A 24,760-nucleotide genomic window follows, 5' to 3' on the forward strand; every position below is an offset into this window, starting at 1 on the left:
ATGCTTTAAAACCTTTTTTAGTGGTATTCCATATGGCTAATTCACAACTAAGAACCTTCCATTATCGGTATGGGAACTGCCAGATTAAGAATTCTGTTTTTTACAACCAATCTTCAGTGCTGTTAAAATAAATAAATAAATAAATAATGCTGCTTAAAAAAAAAAAAAACCAGCATGGGATTCCCCACTTTTCATAAAGAGGCTGCTATAGCCTGTGCTAGGCATCCTGACTTTGTGCTTCCCTCCTACTCCCTGCCCACAGCCACCTTGTTTATCTATTCATATTTGTGTCTGAAGACCCCACTTTGGTTTATATTCACATTTGTGTCTGAAGGAAGCCCTGGTCTCTTTCCTGTGTATGGAAGTGAAAAGACCTGACCGAACTTAAAAGCTTTCCCAGAGAACCTGTCTTCACCCGTAATTTACATCTCTGGTTTTCTTATTAACTAACTGCCAGACTTCAGAAAACTGGAGCCAACCCAAGTGGGGCCCCTGGCAGCTGATGTGAACTGTGAGACCAGAGACCAGCATGTCACAGTTGCTGGAGAGTAGGGGAAATGGGGAGGCTGGGTGGGAAGGAGGAAGGAAATGGCTTCTGGAAACTTAACATATGCTCCAGGTAAGCAGGACAGGTCTGTTTCCAAGCAATTAGAGAACAACCCTCCCTCAGCCCCCATGTTATGGGGAAAGTTGGAGAAGCTGCTAAAGTTTAAGGATAGGAGTTATTTTCTCTGTCACCAATCTTTAAAGGTGTAGAAGATTAGAAAAGATAAATAATCTAGAGAAATATAGGTAAGTTTTCATTGTTTGTGGAAAACAGGTATCTCTTACCTTACCAAAAACAAAAAAAGGGGCTGGGGTTGTGGCTCAATGGTAGAGCGCTCGCCTCGCACGTGTGAAGCACTGGATTCGATCCTCAGTACCACATAAAAATAAATTAAAAAAAAGTATTGTGTCCATCTACAACTAAAAAATAAAAATAAAAAAACACTTAAAAACTTTGACTTACTGATACATAATGTGTTGAAGACATTATAAAGAATTAGAAAAGTAGGACACTGCTGCTGCAGATGCCGCACTGCAGAAGGTCTCTTCTCTGGGCATGGCCTGGGCATGACATCAGAGTACCTCAGTTGCTACTTCCCTGGCTACCTCCATGGTTTTTGCCCCTGAACTGAAAATCTCCTGTCAATCAACTGCCACCTGCACCTCTAACACCATTGCTGCTGCCTCTCATTCCGGTGCTATCAGCCTGAGGCCACCTGGTGTCTTCTTTCTGGGTGCTGCTGCCATAGAAGACACCCCTGCCCCAGGTGCAACTGAAGCTGACACTGCTGCTGTCACCCGGAAATTGCCTGGTGACGCTGCCCCCACAGCTGCAGTTGTAGGTGCTGCTGGAGCTGCTGCCGCCGCCGCTGACCCACTGCCTGCTGCCAACAACCACCGCCACTACCACTGCTACCACAGCCTAGAAGACTGCTTCAGGGGTGACTCCAGATTTGGTTGTATGTGGCTGCACCCATTTTGAGACACCAGCCAGGGCCTGGGGCCAGGGTGCCAGCAGGTTCACCACTACAAGAGCCTCTCTCTGGGGACTCCAGCCAGGACCTGCAGGTCCAGTGTGGGGGTGCCTATGGGTTTGGAGGAGCCTGGGGTCTTCCTGCTGGGAGTGCTGGTGGCCCTTGTCTTGTTTTTGCATCTTGGGTTGCTCCTTTGCATGAGTGTATCCCTGGTGGTCTCTCTGCAAGTAGGAGCAGCATTGAGATCTTGGGACTGCAGCGTGGCCAAGCTTGCGGCATCTGAAGTCCACATTGGTGGGATAGAGACTGGGTTTGGTAATCCCAAGAAACATCAGAGACAGGGCTGAGAAACTGTTGAACACTGACAGAGACAGTTCGACTTTCCAGCAAGATTTATTTTATTTTTTGATTTGCTAATCTCTCTACCATATTTGAAGCAGAATGTATTTTATGCGTCAAGTGTGTGGAGGACAATGATATATGAATGGTGTTTTGCATTTTTGTTGTATACTTATGTCTTTATTTTTTTCTCTTTGTTCATATCCTCCCTCTCTCTTGTGTATTTTCTTTCTAACATTTCTCCAACCAACAGCCAGTCTCTGTTGGCTCCACTTTTCTACTCTTCCAGTGAATTTTTACTTCTAGCTTCTCTCTTCCTCCCCTGTGAATATCAAATACTACACCACCTCTGTTTTCTTATCTACCATTTGAAATTGTAAACTGTTAACAAATTTTCTGTTTGTACTATAGACAGTTACTGAATTCATCATTTTGGTTTAGTACAAGGAAGCAGTAGACACCTTAGTGGGAGCTATTAGAATTAAGGCTAGGGCTGGGGATGTGGCTCAAGCGGTAGCGCGCTCGCCTGGCATGCGTGCGGCCCGGGTTCAATCCTCAGCACCACATACAAACAAAAATGTTGTGTTGGCCGAAAACTAAAAATAAATAAATAAATATTAAAAAAAAAAAAAAGGCAATAACATTTAAAAAAAAAAAAGAATTAAGGCTATATATTGTGTACACTGGGTGCTGTTGATATTGGTCTCACCATTAAAGGCAAAGCACTGGAAACCTTCAGGGACACTATAGTCTACAGGGTAGAATTTATACTTCCTTAGATCCATACGTCTAGATGGGAAAACACAAGAACAAGATGAAAAAACAAGGAAATAAAAAGCTCCAAACAAATCACGATGCTTCAACAACAGAAGCCACTGATAACACAGTAGAACAATGTCCAAGAATGAGTTCAGATTGTATGTACATAGTTAAATTGACCTATGGAGTAAAGGATGATATAAGGAGTGAAATCAAAGAAAAATACAGGAAGTGAAAGACCACTTCAATAAAGAGTTAGAGATCGTGGAAAAAAAAACAAGCAGAAATCCTCAAAATGAAGGAATTAGTAAACCAAATTATAAATTCAATAGAAAGAATCACCAACAGACTACACCATTTGGAAGACAGAACCTCAGATAATGAAGATAAAATATATAATCTTCAAAGTAGAGTTGACCTTGCAGAGAAGATGGTAAGAAACCATGAATAGAACATCCAAGACTTATAGGGTAACATGAAAAGACCAAATTTAAGAGTTATTGGAATAAATGAAGGAGCAGACATACAACTAAAGGAATGCACAATCTTTGTTTTTTAAATATTTTTTTAGTTGTAGATGAACACAATACCTTTATTTTATTTTTATATGGTGCTGAGGATCGAACCCAGTGCCTTCAACATGTGAGGCAAGCACTCTACCAGTGAGCAACAATTCCAGCCCACACAATCTTTCTTTTTCTTTTTAAATATTTTCCACATAATACCTTTATTTTATTTGTTATTTGTTTATTTATTTATTTTTTTTCTAATTTGGTGCCGGGGAGCAAACCACTGAGCCACAACCCCGACCCAGGAATGCACAATCTTTTCAATGATATAAAAGCAAAAAATTTCCTAAACCTAAAGAATGGAATGGAAAATCAAATACAAGAGGCTTACAGGACCCCAAATGTAGAAAATTACAGCAGACCCACACCAAAACACATTATAATGAGAATGACTAACCCATGGAATAAAGATAAAATCTTAAAGGCTATGAGAGAAAAAAATCAAATTACATACAGGAGGAAACCAATTCCGATCAACTGATTTCTCAACCCAGATCCTCAAAGCTAGGAGATCCTAGAATAATATATTTCAAGCTCTGAAAGTAAACGGATGCCAACCAAGAATTTTATATCCAGCAAAATTAAGTTTCAGATTTGAAGATGAAATTAAAACCTTCCATGATAAACAAAAGAAGATTTCATAACTAGAAAGCCTACACTACAGAGCATTCTCAACAAAATATTCCATGAGGATGAAGTTAAAAAAAAAAAAAATGAAAACCAGGGATCTATACGAAAAGGACATTCAACTAAATGAGAAACTAAGACAAATCAAAAACCAGAAATAAATCAAAATGACAGAGAATACAAATCATATCTCAATAATAACCTTGAATGTTAATGGCCTAAACTCATTAATCAAAAGACATAGATTGGCAGATTGAATTAAAAAGCAGGACCCAGCAATATGCTGTCTTCAAGAGACTCACCTCATGGGCAAAGACATCTACTGGCTGAAGATTAAAGGATGGGAAAAAATTTATCACTCATATGGATTGGGTAAACCAGCAGGAGTTTCCATTCTCATCTCAGATACAGTAGACTTCAAACCAAAGTTAATCAGAAAAGACAAAGAAGGACATTTCATATTTCTTAAGGGAAGTATATATAAACAGGACACAACAATTATAAAAAATTGTGCCCCAAACAAGGGTTCATCTATGTACATCAAATAAACTCTTCTCAATTTTAAGAGTCAAATAGGTCACAATACAATAATACTAGATGACTTTAACACACATCTTCCACTACTGGACAGATCTTCCAAACAAAAACTAAATAAGGAAACTATAAAACTAAATAATATAATCAATAATTTAGACTTAACAGACTATATATAGAATATTTCATCCATCAACAAGTAAATATACTTTCTTCTCAGCAGCACATGGCTCCTTCTCTAAAACAGATTATATCTTATGCCACAAAACAACTCTTAGTAAATACAAAAAACAAACAAACAAAAACAGAGATAACACCCTGCATTCTATCAGATCACAATGGAATGAATTAGAAATCAATGATAAAATAAAAAATACAAACGACAAAATCATGGCATTTGCAGGGAAATGGATGGCACTAGAGCAGATTATGCTAAGTGAAGCTAGCCAATCCCTAAAAAACAAATGCCAAATGTCTTCTTTGATACAAGGAGAGCAACTAAGAACAGAACAGGGAGGAAGAGCATGAGAAGAAGATTAACATTAAACAGGGACGAGAGGTGGGAGGGAAAGGGAGAGAGAAGGGAAATTGCATGGAAATGGAAGGAGACCCCCATTGTTAAACAAAATTACATATAAGAGGAAGTGAGGGGAAAGGGAAAAAAAAACAAGGGAGAGAAATGAACTACAGTAGATGGGGTAGAGAGAGAAGATGGGAGGGGAGGGGAGGGGAGAGGAGGGGGGATAGTAGAGGATAGGAAAGGCAGCAGAATACAACAGACACTAGTATGGCAATATGTAAAAACGTGGATGTGTAACCTATGTGATTCTGCAATCTGTATATGGGGTAAAAATGGGAGTTCATAACCCACTTGAATCAAATGTATGAAATATGATATATCAAGAGCTATGTAATGTTTTGAACAACTAATAATAAAAAAAATTATAAATGAAAAATCAGAAAAAAAATACAAGCTACTGTCACAAATGGAGACTAAATAATACACTACTGAATGATTAATGGATAATAGAAGAAATCAAGGATGAAATTAAAAAATTCTTAGAAGTAAAGAAGAATACTTATATAACACATCAAAATCTCTGGGACACTATGAAGGCAGTACTAAGAGGAAAGTTTAATGTACTGAGTGCATTCATTAAAAGAATAAAAAGTCAACAAAAAAAATGACCTAACACTAAATCTCAAAGCCCTAGAAAAAGAAGAACAAATCAACACCAAAAGCAGTAGGAGACAGGAAATAATTAAATTACAGCTGAAATCAAAAGAAATCATTGAAAAAATTGACAAAACAAAAAGTTATTTTTTGAAAAAATAAATAAAATACATAAACCCCTGGCCATGCTAATGAAGAGAAAACTCAAATTACTAAAATACAAGAGGAAAAAGGAAATATCACAACAGACACATCTGAAATACAGAAGATAATTAGAAACTATTTTGAAAATTTATACTCCAATAAAATAGAAAATATCAAATACCTGGACAAATTTGTAGAGACATTTGACCTACCCAATCTGAATGAGGAGGTCATACATGATTTAAACAGATCAATTTCAAGTAATGAAATAGAAAACGCCATCAAAAGCCTACCAACCAAGAAAAGCGCAGGACCAGATGGATTCTCAGTGGAGTTCTACAAGACTTTCAAATAAGAATTAACACCAATACTCCTCAAAGTATCCCATGAAATAGAAAAGGAGGGAACCCTTCCAAACTCATTCTATAAGGCTAATATCACCCTGATACCAAAACCAGACAAAGATACATCAAGGAAAGAAAACTTCAGACCAATATCCCTGATGAACATAGATGCAAAAATTCTCAATAAAATTCTGGCAAATTGCATACAAAAACATATAGAAAGATAGTACACCACAATCAAGTGGGGTTCATCCCAGGGATGCAGGGTTGGTTCAGCATACAGAAATCGATAAATATAATTCATCATATTAGTAGACTTAAAAAGAAGAATCATATGATCATCTCAATAGATGCAGAAAAAGCATTTGACAAAATACAGCATAAAAACTAGGGATAGTAGGAATATACCTCAACACTGTAAAAGCTATATATGCTAAACCCAAGGCCAGCATCATTCTAAATGGAGAAAAATTAAAAGCATTCTCTCTAAAAATGTTGACCTAGGATCTGACTTCCTTAACAAGACTCCTAAAGTGCAAGAAGTAAAAATCAAGAATCAATAAATAAGATGGATTCAAATTTAAAAAGCTTCTTCACAGCAAAGGAAACAATCAGTAACATGAGGAGAGAGCCTACAGATTGGGAGAAAATCCTTACCACATGCACCTCTGATAAAGCATTAATCTCTAGGATACATAAAGAACTCAAAAAACTTAACACAAAATAAATAAATGGATAGATAGATAAATAAATAATAATCAATAAATGGGCTGAGGAACTGAACAGAACTGAAGAAGAAATATAATCGATCAACAAATATATATCTCTAGCAATTAGAGAAATGCAAATCAAAACTACACTGAGATTTCATCTCACTCCTATCAGAATGGCAACTATCAAGAATACTGGAAACAATACATGTTGGTGAGGATGTGGGGGAAAAGGCATGCTCATACATTACTTGGAGAACTGCAAATTGGTGCAACCACTATGAAAAGCAGTATGGAGATTCCTCAGAAAACTGGGAATGGAACCACCATTTGACCCAGCTATCCCACTCCTTGGTTTATACCCAAAGAACTTAAAATCAGCATACCACAGTAATGCAGCCACATCAATGTTTATAACAGCTCAGTTTACAATAGCTAGACTATGGAACCAACCTATGTGTCCCTCAAACGATGTATGGATAAAGCAAATGTGGTATATATACTCAATGGAATATTACTCAGCTTTAAAGAAGAATGAAATTATGGCGTTTGCCAGTAAATGGATGGAGTTGGAGAATATCATGCTAAGCACAATAAGCCAATCTCACAAACCAAAGGCTGAATGTTTTCTCTAATATGCAGATGCTAATTCACAATAAAGCGGGGGCCACTAGAGAAGAACAGCATTACCTTAGATTAGGTAGAGGAAAGTGATGAGAGGGGAGGGGTTGGGATGTGGGGATAGGAAAGATAGTAGAATGAAACAGACATTATTTACTGTATGTATATATGTGACTGCATGACCAATATGATTCTGCAACATGTACACTCAGAAAAATGAGAAATTATATCCCATCTATGTATAATATATCAAAATGCATAAATGCATTCTACTGTCATGTATAGCTAATTAAAACAAATTTAAAAATTAATTTTAAAAAATAATTAGAAAAGTCGCCAGGGATGGTGGTGCTTGTCTGTAATCCCAGCAACTCAGGAGACTGAGGAAGGACGATGGCAAATTAGAGGCCAGCCTCAAAAATTTAGCAAAAGCCTGTCTCAAAATTTAAAAATAAAAAGAACTGGGAATGTAGCTCAGATATAAGTTACCCTTGGGGTCAATCCCCAGTACCAAAAAAAAAAAAAAAGTAGAAAAGCTCATGGTTTTTATTCTAATTTAAAAACAACAGTAAGTACATTGGGAAAATGGGAGTTGTGCAATGGGCATAGAATTCAGTTCTGCACTGTGTAAAAAGCTCTGGAGATGTGTTGTAAAACAACGTGAATGTACTCAACACTAGTGAACTGAACAACCAAGTATGGTAAGGAGGGTAAATGTCATGTGCTCTTTGCTACAATTAAAAAATTTTAAATAATAATAATAATAAAACAATAAAAAGCAAGCAAGAAAGAAGAAAATAGCCAAATTCATTTTGAAGAGGAAAAAACTGCTCCTCCAGCTGTTTCAACCCAGCAGCACTCCCCGCCCCGGCTGCCAGCGGTTACACTTACATATCCTTTCTCTTTATGTGAACAAAAGGGGAAAAAAGAAAAAGACATGAGTTTACAGAAGCAGAAGGGAGAACGGGGGTCATCCTCTTGAGAGGAATGTCTTTTTTCTCAACCAGCAGCCATAGGATATTTTTAAAATTACATATGTATAATGGGTAATTGCAAAATAAGCTTGGAGAGAGCAAAATAACAGACTATACTGAGTGCTCACGGTATGATTACAGCTTAAAAGTCCCAGAGAGGCTCACAGAGCTTCAGACCTAACAGCTGAGAGTCCCGCCAACCTGCACAATGAGAGGCTTAGGAAACCCAACTCCATTTCATTGCTAATTCTCCCTAACCCCCCTCCAAACCACTTTTCCTTTCTTATCCAATGGGGAGGTTAAGATATTCCATTGACTGATTTAATTTGGGGAAGGGATTTTTAAAAAACTCTGACCTAGTTTAGAATTTTTTCCTTTTGAAGATGGGTGTTTGTTGATCAAAGTGGCAAACAACAAATATTTTAATTTACACTTCCTTTAGTTCTACAGATTTGTGGGGGAGGTTTCTGTCCTTCATGCATACACTATATAAAGTGCCTGTTTCCTGACCCTGAAAAGGACTCTTTCCCTTAAGTGTGGAGGCTGTAGCATCACATGAGTAACTAAAGTCAACCCCAGCTAAACCTGTGTCTCAGGATGCTTTTTTCTGGGTGTCCATTCATCTAATAGGCATGTTTTATTGAACAACTACTTCTGCCAGGGCACTGTGGGATGGAATCTGTGTGAAGGCCGGAGGTCTTTAGCAAGGCCCCCTAAACTGGAATTGAGGGATTCCAAAGGGATTTTACACTGAGACCTAGAGACTAAATGGAATTAGTGTGGTAATAAGAAAGGAGGGTAAAGAACTGAGGGACCCAGGAAAGGAATTCATCAGCATAGATGGAGAAGAGTGCAAAGACGCAAGCAGCTAAGTAGGGCAGCTGTCACCTGGGGACAAATGTCTAGCAGACCCCTGGACATGCAAGTATAGTGAGGTCCTGTTTAAGAGTTTGAGATTCATCCAAAAAGCAATTAGAAGCCACTGGAAATTTTTATATAGAGGATTAGATTTGCATTTTAGAAGGCTCACGCTGCTTGTAGTGACCACTGAGGGAGAGGAACAAGGCCAGAAGTAGGGAGGGAGGTTAGGACACTGCCACAGGAGTGCAGCCTGGATATGACAAGGGTCCTCCATCCCTGGAATGTAAGCTCCCTCAGGTCAGGGGTCTCAGCTAGGTTTGTTGACTATACCTCAATTGCTGAAGACAGTAACTACCTGGCACATAATAGTTGCTTGAATATTTATTGAAAAAGTAAACAGATTGGCCTTGGGTAATTCCAGAGGGGATGAAGGATTGGTGCAGGTGAGAAAATGGAGTGGTGGGTCTTGTTCATCTTTTTAAGAGCCTTCTTAAAAATCTCTTTATTGATTTACTTATCCTTGTATTCCTTTCCAAAATAGCTCTCTTTGATTGAATATAAAATATCTAAGTATTTTCCAAATAAAATGCTCACTTTAAGTGTACAGTGCAATGATTTTTTAGTAAATGTTCAGAGGTTTGCAGCCATCATCAGCCTCCAGTTTTAGGATATTTGCATGACCTCCAAAAGTTCCCCCGCCCCCATCTCTATCCCTGCCCCAGTCCCAGGCCATCACTGATTTGCTTTTTGTCTTTACGGATTTGCCTTTCCTAAATATTTCAAATAGGGCTTGGGATGTGGCTCAAGAGGTAAAAAGCTCGCCTGGCATGCGCAGGGCGCTGGGTTCGATCCTCAGCACTACATAAAAATAAGATAAAGATGTTGTGTCCACCGAAAACTGAAAAATAAATATTAAAAAATTCTCTCTCTCTCTCTCTCAAAAATATATTTCAAATAAATAGAACCATACAATAGATAATCATTTGTGTCTGGTTTCTTTTACTAGGTGTGTTTTGGTCTTGATAGTCTTTGGTGTTGTTGCAAGTTTCAATAGTTCATTCATGTGTGTGTGGGGGGTGCTGGGGATTGAACTCAGGACCTTGTGAATGGGCTCTACCACACCCCCAGCCCTAATTCATTCCTTCTTATTGTTGATTAGTAGTCTATTGTATAGCTATAGAACACTTTGTTTCTCCATTTACCAGTTGATAGACATTTGTTCCCACCTTTTGTCCATTGTGATTAATGCTGCTTTGAACATTCATGTAAAGGTCTGTGAGTGGTCAGAGAGTACTTGTCAATTTTGATTACATGGAGGTTGTGATAAAATTAAAGGGTCAAGGAAGATGCCCAGATTTCAGAATAGGTCAACAGGACGTGATGATATCTAATTCACTGAAATGGGGAGATTAGAAGAGCAGCTCTGTTGAGAAAGGTGACCTCCATTTGGGGCAAGAGTCCATGAGATTCCGGGTGGGTGTGCCCAATCAGCAGGAGGACACATGGATGTGAGACCTTAGTTTAGCTTCCTCAAAATGTTTAACAAAGTTAGGTTCTTTTTGGAAAAATCTTTTCCATGTGTAAGATTTATTTCTCAAGCATAATTAAAAACAATTCTCTGTAACACAGGCTCTTCTCTATATAAATCTGGTCAAAGAAGAGATTCTTATAATATCAAATACTTATTTTGATTTGCATAACAATTATAACACCTTCCATTTTCTCAGCATTTCCTTTTAAAAAAAAATGTGGCAAAGTACACATAACATGGCACGTCTCATCTTAACTATTTGTAAATGTCCTTCTTTGGTGGCATTAAGTACAGTCACATGGTTGTGCTGCCATCACCACCACTCATCCACAGACCTCTTTCATCTTGCAAAACTAAAATTCTGTACCCATTAAGTAATTCTCGAATCCCTGCACTGCAAGTCCCTGCCAAACACCCTTATGCTTTCTTTTTTCTATGAATTCGACAACTTTAGGTACCTTGTATATGTGGTTCAATGTTCTTCAAAACAGCAATTTTTTGAAGCAGCACAATCATGGGAATATACTTCATGCTACTGAACAGTGCACTTAAATCAATGAATTCTTCAACCTCATAAAATTATCTTTTCCCCATAATCCATAGGGTCCTGAAAGTGACCCAGTTCTGTTTGGTTTGGTGATAAAAATGTCCAGCTGGGACTTCCTAATGCACTTAAAATCTTCTGTAGTAGGCCAGGTCAAGCAGGTCAGCACTGACAGGGAGGAATTACCAGGACAGCACTTATCAGGGAATGAAGGTATGACATGGGGTCAGGATGTCACACCTGATGGAAGAAAGATCAGACACACACCAGCAAAGAGTAGGGAGACTTTTTGAATTCTGGGTTGCCAGGGAATGGTTTAAGCATGGTCCAAGTTTCATCAGATTGTATCTGTTTCATTTAAAAAAAAAAAAAAAAAAAAAAAAGATTGCTGCCTTCCACAGATGGACCAAGCAAGCAGCTCATGGAAAATACCAGAACAGGGAAACGTTTCCATTCTATCAGGTTCAGGAGAGAGTGATAAGATATGCCAGGAATGAAGTTAATAAAATCAGCAAGCTTCAATAACCATAAACATCAGGCAACACCACTCAATTGTTGAGGGAGATACAACAAAAAGCAGTCAAAATCACAGAACTGCACCACACTCTAAGCAAGGGCAGGGGGCTCATCACTGCTGGGGCAGGATAGCTGTAAGAACCTGGGCCTTCCTGGCACCTTCTCTCGCCCAAATGGCTGGTTCTTCTGAGTCCATGTCCTAGGCCCAGAGTGCTCCAGGAATGTCATAGCTTCCTGGTATGCCTTCCCAGGTGCCCCACCTGCAACTGGTATGGAGGGCGGGCCAAGAAATTAAACACAGGGTAGCTATCAATGACAAGGAGATAAGGGATATAAAACCCCCTGGATCCCAGCCAGGCCAGGCTGCTTGAGTAAGTTCTTCATAGGTGGAGTAGCAGTCAAGTTGAAGTGATCCCACTATTTAAGGCCCAAGGCAGAGGATAATTATTACTCAAGGATATAGGAGGTCTTGGAACTGTTATGTAGGCAATAAATCCATCCCTCCTGTTTTTGTATGTTATTGACAGCTGTGGAAACCCAGGTAACAACTATAAAAGCCTAGAAATCCTTGGGGGCAGGCAGGGAATCTTTCCATGGTTCTCTGGGGCTCATCACCTAGGAAGCTTTTAAAACCAAGGCCCAGCCAATCCTGTGGGTGGAGGAGTGGGGAGTTGTTTTTTAGCATGTATTTAGTTCCAGTTTTGCAAGGTGAGAAAGTTTTGGAGATTCATTCATAATGCACAACAATTTGAATACACTAATGTTACTGAACTATATACTTAAAATTGATTAAGATGGTACATTTAATGTTATGTTTTCTACTACAATAAAACAAAACAATCACAACAAAAGTAAAAAAAAAACACTCCAGATGTCCAGAACCAGCTTCATACCGTAAGAGTTATAATTCCTGGGGATGGATTTCAGGCATCATTATCATCATCATTATAATTATCATCATCACATTGTAATACTAGCACAGGGCATTGTTATTTTTAAAGATCCCCATATCTTTCCCATGTACAGCTAGAAGAATCAGATTCTCTGAGAATCACAACTATTAACAGTCAACTACAGATTCTGGCTGCAAAAACTCAAGAATTATCAATTGACAAAGGAGTGCACACATTTCATAAGGCTACACAGAGGTTGCTCCAAAAAAACACCATTCAGTAAGCTCTTTAGATGAGAAAGTAGATTTTTTTTTTTTTAGTTTTGAATATTGAAATCCTTATACATGCTAGGCAAGTGCTCCTCCACAGAGCAATATCCCCAGCCCTCTTTATTATATTTTGAGACAAGGTCTTACTAAGTTGCACAGACCAAACCTTAAATTTATGTTCCTCCTGCCTCTGACTCCTGAGTAGCTGTGATTGCAAGTGTATGCCACCATGCCTGGCTAAAATATGAATATTCTAAATGAACTTTTAGACTCTACAGATAACAAATATTTTCTTTACTTAAAGTCAGAATTTTCTGATGAGTAAGCTAATCCTTGAGAAAAAGAGTATTTTTGAAGTTATATGAATGCTGACAGCCATGAAGATCCCATGTGGTAACTGACCAGGGACCTACAAAGTGTTGCTGAAACTAGACTTAATGCCAGGAAGTAGCTCACCCACTTTGAAACTTATTGTCTTCAACTGTCAGGAAATGAGAGCCAAACATATTTGGTGTGTATAGGCCAGATAAGAAACTGTTTGAATAGTCAGGCAAGGTGTCTCAAAGCTGCAACTTGGGGTAAGGCAAGCTTCGTGACTCAAATTCCAGAGAAGGTAAGCAGGGTGGAGAGTGGACCAGGTGGGACTGTGACCCTTTGAAGTACCTTCATTCCGACAAAAGGTACCCTCCAACTGTGTTATTGAAGGTAGAAAGTGGGTGTTCTCAACTTCTCAGGACAAAAAAAAAAAAAAAACCCTGGACATCTGAACTTTTACATGTGAAATTCTCTAATTTTTAAATATTGGAAATTAATTCAATTTAAAAAACAACAGTCTGAGCTGGGGGTTGTGTAGCTCAGTGATGGAGTATTCGCCTGGCATGTTTGGGACCCTGGGTTCAATCTCCAGCACTTAAAAAAAAAGTAAAATTTTGAGCTGGGTGGGTGTGGTAAAGCATATCTATCATTCAGCTATAAGGGAAACTGAAGCGGGAGGATCACTTGAACCCAGGAGTTCAAGGACAGCTTGGAAAACATAGAAAGACCCTATCTTAATGACAATGACAACAACAAAACCTCACAAAACCCCCAAACAAACAAGCAACCCAACAATATATGGGTCAAACAAACCAAAGCTTCAGGGGAGACTGGCTGTTCTGGGGCTGGTTTTACTTCTGCTGCAAAGAAACAAACTAGAACCTGGATTGTAGTCATGACTTGACAATGTGTATGACTTTGCCAACCTCTCAGGAATGCATCCTGACAAATAAGTGGGCTCATGAGAGTATCTTGAAGGTCAGGTCAAGGATTCTTTTGTTTAAGACTCATAAGATCTTACATCTAAGCAAGAGATGTCAGAACCCACTGTCTCCTTTCTCCCTAGTTGGTTTTAAGCTGACAAAAGACATATTTTGGGGGGTTTGGAAAGGATTTAATCAGCTTCAAATTTTTGATTTGGGGCTAAGAAAGATATTATAATCTACACATAATTTACAATAAATTTGTCTAGATTGTCAGAAATTTATAGGAGGACTTAAATCAACAAATCTCATCTCCTTTCAGGATCAGACATCTCCTCTAATACAAGGAGGCTTTAGAGTTTATGTGGTAGACAGTGTTCCAGACAGGAATCTAGAGCTCATTTCCAACTTTAATTAATTCTGTGAATTAATTTCTCTGATCCTTACTTGGACTATAAAGATCTTCAGACTTTTCAACATTAAATTATATTATTCTAGTTACCAAATTAAAGTTCTAGTTCTCAATTCTACATCCAGTTGTAGGAGGCACAAAGGAAATGGCAAAAATCAAGTTGGTCAAACCACTTTAACTGATGCCTAACTTTTCATAGTCTTAGTATTGCTAGTTAACCTGATCATATGGAATTGGCTCTCACACTTAATGTTGATAAAGTACTTGAATGTCTTCAAATGAAGAAATCATATTAAGGCAGAGAACACAAATGATAAGAGATAATTACCGAAACCACAGTAGGCAAGGTTCATTGGAGGGAAATATATAGGTTGAGCATTACTAACCCAAAGATCTAAATGCTTCAACATCTAATACTTTCTCAACACCAACATGACACTAGAAGTAGAAAATTCCACACCTGACCTCACAGTGAAAATGTGGTACATTGAAAATATTGCATAAGAGAATTACCTGCAGGTTATGGATATAACTACCTGGAGGTTATGGATATAATAGGAAATTTTGTGTGTAGACCTGGGTCCCATACCCAAGATACTTCATTATGTGTATGCAGATATTCCAAAATTTGATAAAGTTCAAAATCTGAGGGTGGGGATTGTGGCTCAGCGACAAAGTGCTTGTTTTGCACATATGGGGCACTGGGTTCAATTCTCAGCACCACATAAATAAATAAATAAATGTATTGTGTTCATCTACAACTAAAAAAAATTTTTAAAAATATGAAACATTTCTGGTCCTGAGCCATTTAGGTAAGAGATTTTCAATCTACATGTGGACATTCAGGCTTTAAAAGCAACTGATGAGGAAAAGTGATACTTGTGTTAAAGCTTCACCATGGACTACCATAGTAGGCAGAATTTTAAAGATGGTCCCATGACTCCTGTCTCATGGTTATTCAATCAAAGATTAATTTACATACTGGAAAAGGAAATTACAGATGTAATTAAAGTTCCACGTCTATGGCTCTTAAGATTTAGAGATTATCCAGGTAGGTCTGACCCAGCTAGTTGCATCTTTTAAAAAGCAGAGTTTATATTTTCTGGTGGGCAGCAGAAGTCAGAGAGGTTGAAAGCAGGAAAGGGATTGTGTCTTGGGGGCTTGAGGATAGAGGTGTCCACATGAGATGAAATGCAGGCCACCCCTGGAGTGCAGAGAGGTCCTGGGTGACAGCCAGTAAAGAAACAGAGACTTCAACCTTGAGAAACAATTCAACCAGCAGCGTGACTGAGCTAGGAAGTGGATTCTGCCCGAACCTCCAGAGAGGGGCCCAGCTCTTTCTACATTTTGATTTCAGCCTTGAGACCCTGAGTAGAGAACCCAGCTGAGCCATGTGTGACTTCTGATCTAGAGAACTGTGAGCTAATTTATGTAGATTTAAGGTGCTGCATCTGTGGTGATCGGTTAGGCAGCAATAGAAAACCAATGCAACTACCTACACCAAGTGCTGGGAAGGTTGTGGGACAATTGAAACCAGGTTGTGAGATGGTCACATGACTTTGGAAAATGGTATGGAAGTTTCTTACAAAGTCAAACATACTCCTATCCTACAGTCCTGCATTTCACTCTTAAGTGCTTACTCAAGAGAAATGAAAACATATGTCTACAAAAAATGAAAAAAAATAGGTCTACATGTTTACTCGTGTCTATAGCAGCTTTATTCATAACAGCCCCCAACTGGAGACAACCCAAATATCCATCAGCAGGAGAACAGGGAACTACAAACACAAGCAACATGGGTGAAATTTAAAAAACAACATTGAGTGAAAAATACCAACACAAAAGACTATCTCTGTGGTGTAATAAATCATAACACTGGATGTCTGGGGGGAGTGGACTAGAAAGAGGCACAAAGGAAATTTGGGGATGATGAAAATGGTCATATCTTGTTAGAGATGTGGATTACATAGGTGTCTACATTTGCCAGGATTCATGTGTGAGATTCACACATTGCTATTTGCAAATTATTTCTCAATGAAAATATACCTTAAAATCAATTAAAAAATAATTCAACCTCTTATGAGAAAGACTGGTTATCACTGAGATGTCAATGACTCTCTCCTAGAGGCATCCATTTAAAAACAGACAAGGAAATAGGGTATAGGGCCCTAAGAAGCTAGGAGACAGATTTGTAGGCAGTGGGGTCTCCCCAGATGACCTCAGATTACCCTGACACTTAATCAGATAGTCCTGCACAGGATTGCTATTGGGTTTATTTCATGCCCAATTCTCAAATGCTAACAGATTAAAGGCAAGGACACCTTTGGTGCTGGATGCCTTCCTGAGCAAGAAGGGCTCGGGGTGGGGGCGGGGTGAGGGGGCAGTAGGGTGCACAGAGGCAGGCAGTGGCCTGTGTTCTGCAGGTGGGGAGGGTGATCTTCACACTCTCAGATCTGGTAGCTGAGGGACCACAACCAGTAGTGAGGGTCACCATGTAATACCCAGGATCCTGAGAGCTGAAGGTGTCTGGGCATAATCCCACACAGCTCCATTCTTGGTTCCTTTCACATTAACACACTGAGAAATACCTGTGTTTGGGATGGGTTGCTTCAGTTACAACAAACTCTTCTTTCTTTTTTTCTTGTCTTTTTTTCATCCTGTGGTTCTGGGGATGGAACTCAGGACTTCATGTGTGCCAAGATCACGCTCCACCACTGAGATCCATTCCAATCTCCTACATGTTTCTTACTTTGTAAAAGGGGCTCCTGGAAGTCCATGCCGCTTCACTGGATTCCTCTCATTTAGTCTGTGGTGCTTGTGTAACAAATAGTTCTAAACAAGGCCAGTAGTTCTCCAACTGTTAAGATCTCTGACAGAGATTCTAAGCCCAAAAGATCAATATGATATTAAAAGGTGGGCTCCACTTCTTCCAAAGAAGCCCAAAGGGCTAGATGAAGGGATGAAGGGGGAGTGAAGAACTCAGAAACGTGTAGCTGGCTCACTTGCAAGGTGTCCTGAGTCAGCTATTGACTTCTGTCCTCAAAAAGTTCTGCCTGTATATGAGGAGTGATGTACTGGGCCTCTCCAGAGAGGGCCAGTAAGTTCACATGGGGAAGTTGTCACTAGGGAGACGAAAGGACTGAAGGATAGGCCTTGGGTGTTTATAGTGAGAGTTAAAATAAGACAATTTCATAAGATGGAGCCAAGCTTTTGTAGTAGGTGAATAAATAAAAGGAAAGAATGCAATCTCATTGAGGTTCTTTTTTTAGATGAGTCATTTGGGGATGGGGGTGTTGTTTAATCATAACAATGACTTGAGAAAGCTTTACCAGTGAGTCAGTAATGGGTTATTTATAAATGGAAATAGTTACAAATTCTTTCATTGTTTCCAAAAAAAACAAAAAACAAAAAACTATGAAATGATACAAAGTGAAATTGAATCCCTGGGTTATGTTTTTGTATGTAAGTGTGATGTGTCTGATGAGTCAGTTTTGCTTGGTTTCGATATTGAGAAATGTTTAATATTTTGGCTTTGAATTGAACTGAGACTTTTCATTTTTTTTCCATCCCAAACCACTTCTTGCATCTTAATACACACACACACACACACACACACACACACGTGTTCCCATGGCACCTTGCAGGAATGACTGGCACAATAGCACCCTATTGTAAGTCACTGTTCCTGCTCTGAATTCCTCACATGACAAAGAGGTCTCTGAGGACATGAGAGAGTTTGTATTTTTATGTTTTATTCTTATTTTTATGCTTCACAGAGTACCTGACACCTAGTAGGTAAAAATACATAATTTCAGCCTTGCTATTTCCAGTTACATTCTCTATGAAAACGGAAACCCGCATGAGGCATCTTTTGCTACCTGAAGATGCTTGCTCATTCCCCAGTCTCATGTCCGGCTGCAGAACCTTCCCTTTGATCTTCCACGTTTAGAACCTCTCCTCAGGGTTCTTCCAAAAATGATGCCAGAGTTTCTGTAATGACTCAGTAAATCCCAACTAGGGCAGTGAACATAAGTCACTTATGCTTGAGGTTTGAAAACCTCATAGCCTGGTGAAGGCTAAGGAGATTTGATCTGTAATTCCCTGATTTTTACAAAATTGTTGTGGAATTGTGGTATTTATGATAAAATATAAGGAAAAGTCTTTGGTAACCACAGAGCAGGTATTGCCATTAGTTTCACTTTCTCTGTATGGAAAAGGTTCAGTAGTGAAGTGATTTGCCCTGGTGCTTGCACTCAATAGCATATCTGGATCCCAAACCAATGGCTTCCCCTCCGCCCAATGAGGGTGCTGAACTTCACTGAGGGGATGGGTCCCAGTTCTGCCCAGCTGAACTGGGAAGACCTGGCACATTGATCTTAGAACAGATATGGTTGGGAAGGGTGCTGAAACCAACTCAGGGAGCTGGGACCATGAGCTCACTGACCACTTGATTTACTTGTTGGTCCTGGAGGTCGATTGTCTGCTTTGTATCTCTGTATTAGGAAACCCAATAGTCACAGAGCTGAGAAGCAAGTTTCTTCTATAATTAGCACATAGACCAATGGATGTCACTGTTGCACCATACAAACAGAACCAACTTCCAGGCACCCTTGCACAACCACACTTACTATTTGGTTATTTTAAGAGAGCAGAGCACACACTCTGAACCAAAAGGAAACAATTCTAAATGAGACAGTAATTGATATTCCATTTTTAATTTTTAGAACTGGTAATGAGCAGGCATATTCAGGACAAGTTAAAGTAAATAGCTTTGAATGTATTGAATAGCTATAAATGAATGCATATGTCATTTACCAGGGAAAAAGGCACAAAATAAATCAAAGCATGTCCTTTGACTTCAAATATTTTGTGTTTCTTCCACCCAGACACTGTCTTTCATGGTTAGGTAAAGTTTACAATTATAAGTATACACCTAATGTGTATTCTGATAGTTTGAGTGAGACCTCTCTTGGTATCAATTGCCCTGGATTAATGTTTTGGAAAGAATTTCTAATTCCCAACCTAGTAGAATGATCAAAGGAATAAATGTATGTAGTAAGCACCTACTATACCCCAAGGAACTGTGTTAAACTTTTTATAACTCTTTAAGTAAGAGTTGTTATTTCCATTTTCCATAGGGGAAAACTGAGGTTCAGCAAGAACAAGTGGCATTTCCATTACACAGCTGATAGGGGACAACACAAAGGTACAAATCTTCGTCCACTGCCTGCAAAGACCCTGCACTTTAGATGTGTTCCAAGTCAGTTGATGAATTCTTGAACAACCTACTATGTGTCCCTCACTGGACACACTATAATGAATGCAAACCATTTCCCAGAAAAACTCTAAAGTCTTTCAGAGACAACTATGTTACAACAGAGTGAGGAAGGCTCTTGCCAGGTGCTGCGCAACCCTGTGAGGGGTCAGAAAGGGCTAAGAGGAAGTAACTTCGAAATTGAGATCTGGAGAGTGAATAAAATATGGTGAGCAAAGAGAAATACAGGTCAAGGTGTTTTTTTTTTTTTTTCAAAACACCAAATCCAGATTTACGTCCACATATAATAATACAACTTTAAACTGAAACATATCATAAATAAAACAAGTAATGTCTACTGTTTGACAACTAAGTATCAACTATAAAAATAAATGAAATGGAGGGAAATAAATACAAGAACAAAAATCCAATGAAACTGTACCTCAATTTCATGTACTATGGTCTCAAAGGCAAAAACACATACAAAACCAGTGGCATCCCAATAACCAATACTGATGGACATAAAAACATTTTGAAGTAAAAATGGCTTGTAAAAAAAATCGATATTTATATGCATTCAGAAATGTAGTTGGAAAACAGAAATCTAAAAGCCTCCCAAATTTCAGCATAACACAAACTAACTTGTTTCAAATAGATCTGGTGATTTAAAAAAAAATACCATCAGTTAGGTCAAGGGTGTTTAACTTGGAGAAATCTCTAACACCTAGGCAAGAACTGGAAGACTATTATTGTTACCTGTGATTTAACTTTAGAGATCTTTTTAAAAAGAATGATCTATTTCTTTTAAATCAGACTGAATATGAAACTATTATTAAAACAACCTAGGGCTCAGTAACAGTTTCTAAAGAGAATCCTAGTACCAGGCTCTGCTTGGGATGGAGAGGCAAGCCCTGCCTTGGGAATAGTGAGGGGGCTCTGCTTCCACAGATGTACAAGTACTTCCATGGGCTTCCTTGGAGTTGGAAGCCAAGCAGGAGCAGTAGGAATAAGGAATGAGGAACTTCCTGCTGGCTCTTCTGATACTCTCCCTTTTGCCTGCAATCCTGATCTCCAGACCATGGAATACCGTTTCTGCACAGTAAGGATAGGCCACTGCAAAAGTGGTCTACGTGAGTCTCTGATTTCATGAATGCAAAGATGTGACTGTTTTCTGGTTCAAAATCTTACAATTCAAAGATAACAAATGTGAGCATCTACAGTAACTGGAGGACTGAGAATCTTCTTCCATCCAGTTGAGAACTTTCTCTCCCTGGAAGGAAGGTGATCCTCAGAGAGAAATACCAGTGACATTCCCTAGCAATCCTTACAGACCTTGAGAGCCACCACAGGTCACAGGCTATAATCATTCTTGAGTTTTCTGACGATGAGAACTGTCACTGCTGTCAGACAGGCTTAACTGGCCTTTTTGGACACTTTCTTAAAATATGAGTAAATTAGGCCACTAATCCTACACTGTTGTGTCTTTGGTTTTTCCAGGAGCTTTGAAGTTTAGATTTGAAGAAGGAAAGGTTAAGGGAGCAACTGCAGAGAGAAGTAACACAGGAATTTCTTTGTGTTTATCTTAACCACATCCATAAATTTCTACCTTTAACCCAGTGACTTTCCTCCCATTTTTCCTGCCTAATGGTCATTCTTGGTCTTAGTCTTATTTAATATTTTTAGATAGAAATGGCGATAGAATTGAGGTCTCCTTATTGGAGCAAAATTTAATGTTGAAGCTAAAAAAATAATTTAAATTACTAAATCTTCAAACTAGTGTTTGTTATAACTATGTCCTTGGCTCTGTGTCTAAAGAACATTTAACAAAGAAGCAGAACAATGGACTAAGGGGCCTCAGAACTTCACTTATAAGTGCAGGAACCTGAGAAGAGTCTAAAGCTACAGCTCAGGTGGGTGATGTTTGCATGTAAGGCTTCAGAAGCTATTTATTTTTTCCCCTCATGCAAAATGCATGAAAATGATATGCAAATAAATCAGGTTTAATTTTAATTAAAATAAATTCCCCCTTCAATAAATACCGAACACCTATTGAGCAAGAAAGCCAGCAGTGACCAAGGCTACTTTCTGAATGATCTCATTTTCACCAGTTGAATCCACACTCGGTCAAAGCCATATAGTAAGATAGGCTGCAAGTCCGATTGTCAAATAGTTCTCAACTCCACTTATTGCCATGTGACTTTGGCTAACCACCTTTCACCTTTGAGTTTTAATTTTTACCATTCACAAAGTGGGGATAAGAAGAAATTAATATGATAGTATAAGACAATGGTCCCCCATATACATCCCCCCCACACACACACACTATTTCCCACAGGCAAGATGAGGAGAGAGTGGCACCCCATAAGATAAGAGCTGGGTCAGGCAGTCATCCTTGAACCCTCAATTCTGTCTCATCTACTATATCATAAGAATGGCTGAGTCATGCTGCTTTATCATCAAACTATTTCTTGAATCTTTCCCCACTTCCATTGCCCTAGTTTAGCCCTCACTATCAGGCCCCTTAAATGGTCTTCCTGCTTTCACTCTCACGTCCCTTACACATCCATTCTCTGCATATCAACCAAAGCAAATGGTCTCAACAAAAATACGTCACTCCCTCACTTGAAACCCTTCAATGGCTCCCCACCTCCTAAAATAAAGTACAACTCTCAGAATGGCACATGGGGTCACCCTGTCCGCCTCTCCAGACTTTTAACCTTCCCTTCTCAACACTCAACACACTCTAGCCTTTTTTTCCACCTATGTCTTTTCTTGTGCTTCAGTGCTGCCTCTGTAACACTGAATGATGCCTCTGTTTCAATGTTCTCACTCCTCCACCTACTTATCTTTTAAGTCTCAGATCAGACTAGGCAAGCCAGGAAAGCCTTCTTTACTGCCTCCTGCATCTACTCCCAAGCAGGGTCAGGATCCCATTACCCTCCACCATTATCATGTGCTCCCTGCTCTGGTACATGATTATTTTATTGTATTTTAATTTACTTATGAACTTCTCCTCCCTTACTAGACTCTTCTCCTTCTCTTACTCCATCAGCTAGAACAGTTCATGACACTGAACAGAGACTCAAGAAATAAAGACAAGAATATGTCTCTCCAGCTCATGCTTTTTGCATATACCACACCCTGCCTCGAACATATCATGTGTCTAGAACAGTGGTTTATAAACAGGGGCAATGTGGCTCCTAGGGGATACTCTGCAATGTGTGGAAAGGCTTAGGTTGTCACAACTAGGAGTAAGTAATGTCTCTAGTATCCTCTGGGATATGCCTAAGTATCCTACAAGGCCAATCACAGCTCTTCACAACCCAGAACCATCCAGTTCAGAGTGTTAATGGAATCAATGTTGAAAAATTCAGTTCTAGGGCACAGTCTGGTACATGGAACTCCTTAATCCAGAATTCCTAATCCAGGCAGATTAGTGGCCCTACTGGCAGAAATGACAATCAGACTCAAGATAAATCACATAATTGTATGGTATACAATTTAGGTTTATCAAGGAGTTTGCATAATATTACTCATTTTACAGCATCAGATCTAAGGGGATTTGGTCTTACTTTTTTTTTTTTTCCTCCAGTACTGAGGATTGAACCCAGTGCCTCACACATGCTAAGCAAGCATTCTACCACTGAGCTACAACTTCAACTTTTTTTTTCTAATGTGCTTGATTCTTTTTTTTAAATATATTTTGTACTTGTCAATGGACCTTTATTTTACTTATTTATTTACATGTGGTGCTGAGATTCAAACCCAGCTCACACACACCAGGCAAGTGCTCTACCACTGAGTCACAACCCCAGCCCCACCAACTCTTTTTATTTTATTTTCAGATGGGGTCTTGCTAAGTTGCCCGGGTTGGCCTCAAATTTGTGATCCTCTTGCTGTGACCTCCTGAGTAGCTAGAATTAGAAGGTTGCACTTTGTCTTAGTTTTAAAATCACACTTCAAATAAAGCAAAAGTTCTGCTCAGGATCAATGGAATATGATGTATGACCCTTTCCTCCCACTCCTCTCTCAACGCGTGCACACACGCACACACACACATACACACTATATGTATATATATATATAATATGCATATAATTATATACATATAATGTATATACACGTTACATACACACACACACACACGCATGCATACACTTGTTCCATGCTTGCATTCTTACACAACCAGCTAAATGCCTGGGCCATATGAATAAACATATATTAGCTCATCAACATCAACTGATATTAGGTTTTTAAAACATATACAGAAAGACTCATATGTGTCTTGTACTCTGCATGAACTGATATCCTGGAACACCTTCTCCAGGAGGCCTGGCCTCCCTGGGATCATAGGGAAGTGCAAAGATTAAAACTGTTAAGCTGTCAGGGAAGTTTTATTGGTCATTTGACATAGCACAGGTAAGGCAGAGGCCTACGGCACGAGACACAGGCTGACCTGCTTCTCAGGGACATCATAGTCTCATCAACTATGAGTAACCCATAACGCGTGGTGGTTGTATTGGGTGATTCTTTCATCTATGCATATTCAATCTCCTAATGTTTGGAGCAGAGTGCGTGGTGAAAGAGGCTGCCTAGAGGTATCAAAATCAGGACACAGTTCCAAAGTCACCACGGTGACCTCTGCCTATAATTCAGCAGGATGACCCCCAGTCTGAACTTTGAGGCAAATTTATGATCCGTGTCTCCTGGTTATCGTTAGCTTTTCTCTCGGTTGCCTTCTTATCAGTCCAGATGTCTTTGACTTTTGAGAAGAGTCATCTTTCTTGTCTCAGAGCCTCTTTTCTCTTTATCTAGCTCAAATTATTAAACTGCTCATACTGATGGCTGACACTGGGTAAATTTGCCTTTGCTTAATACACATGGACACAAAAGTGACTGCACACTTTTTTTTTTTTTTTTTTTTTTT

At 39.1% G+C, this 24,760-nt stretch overlaps 1 protein-coding gene across 2 annotated transcripts in view; it reads right to left on the reverse strand.

Moving 5' to 3' along the window:
- Nucleotides 1–24,760, reverse strand: part of Shroom3 (shroom family member 3) — a 173,206-nt gene that overhangs the window by 90,015 nt on the left and 58,431 nt on the right. The gene's annotated exons all lie outside the window — the stretch shown is intronic.

Source organism: Marmota marmota, unplaced genomic scaffold (genome assembly GCF_001458135.2).
Source record: "Marmota marmota marmota unplaced genomic scaffold, marMar, whole genome shotgun sequence".
NCBI lineage: Eukaryota > Metazoa > Chordata > Mammalia > Rodentia > Sciuridae > Marmota > Marmota marmota.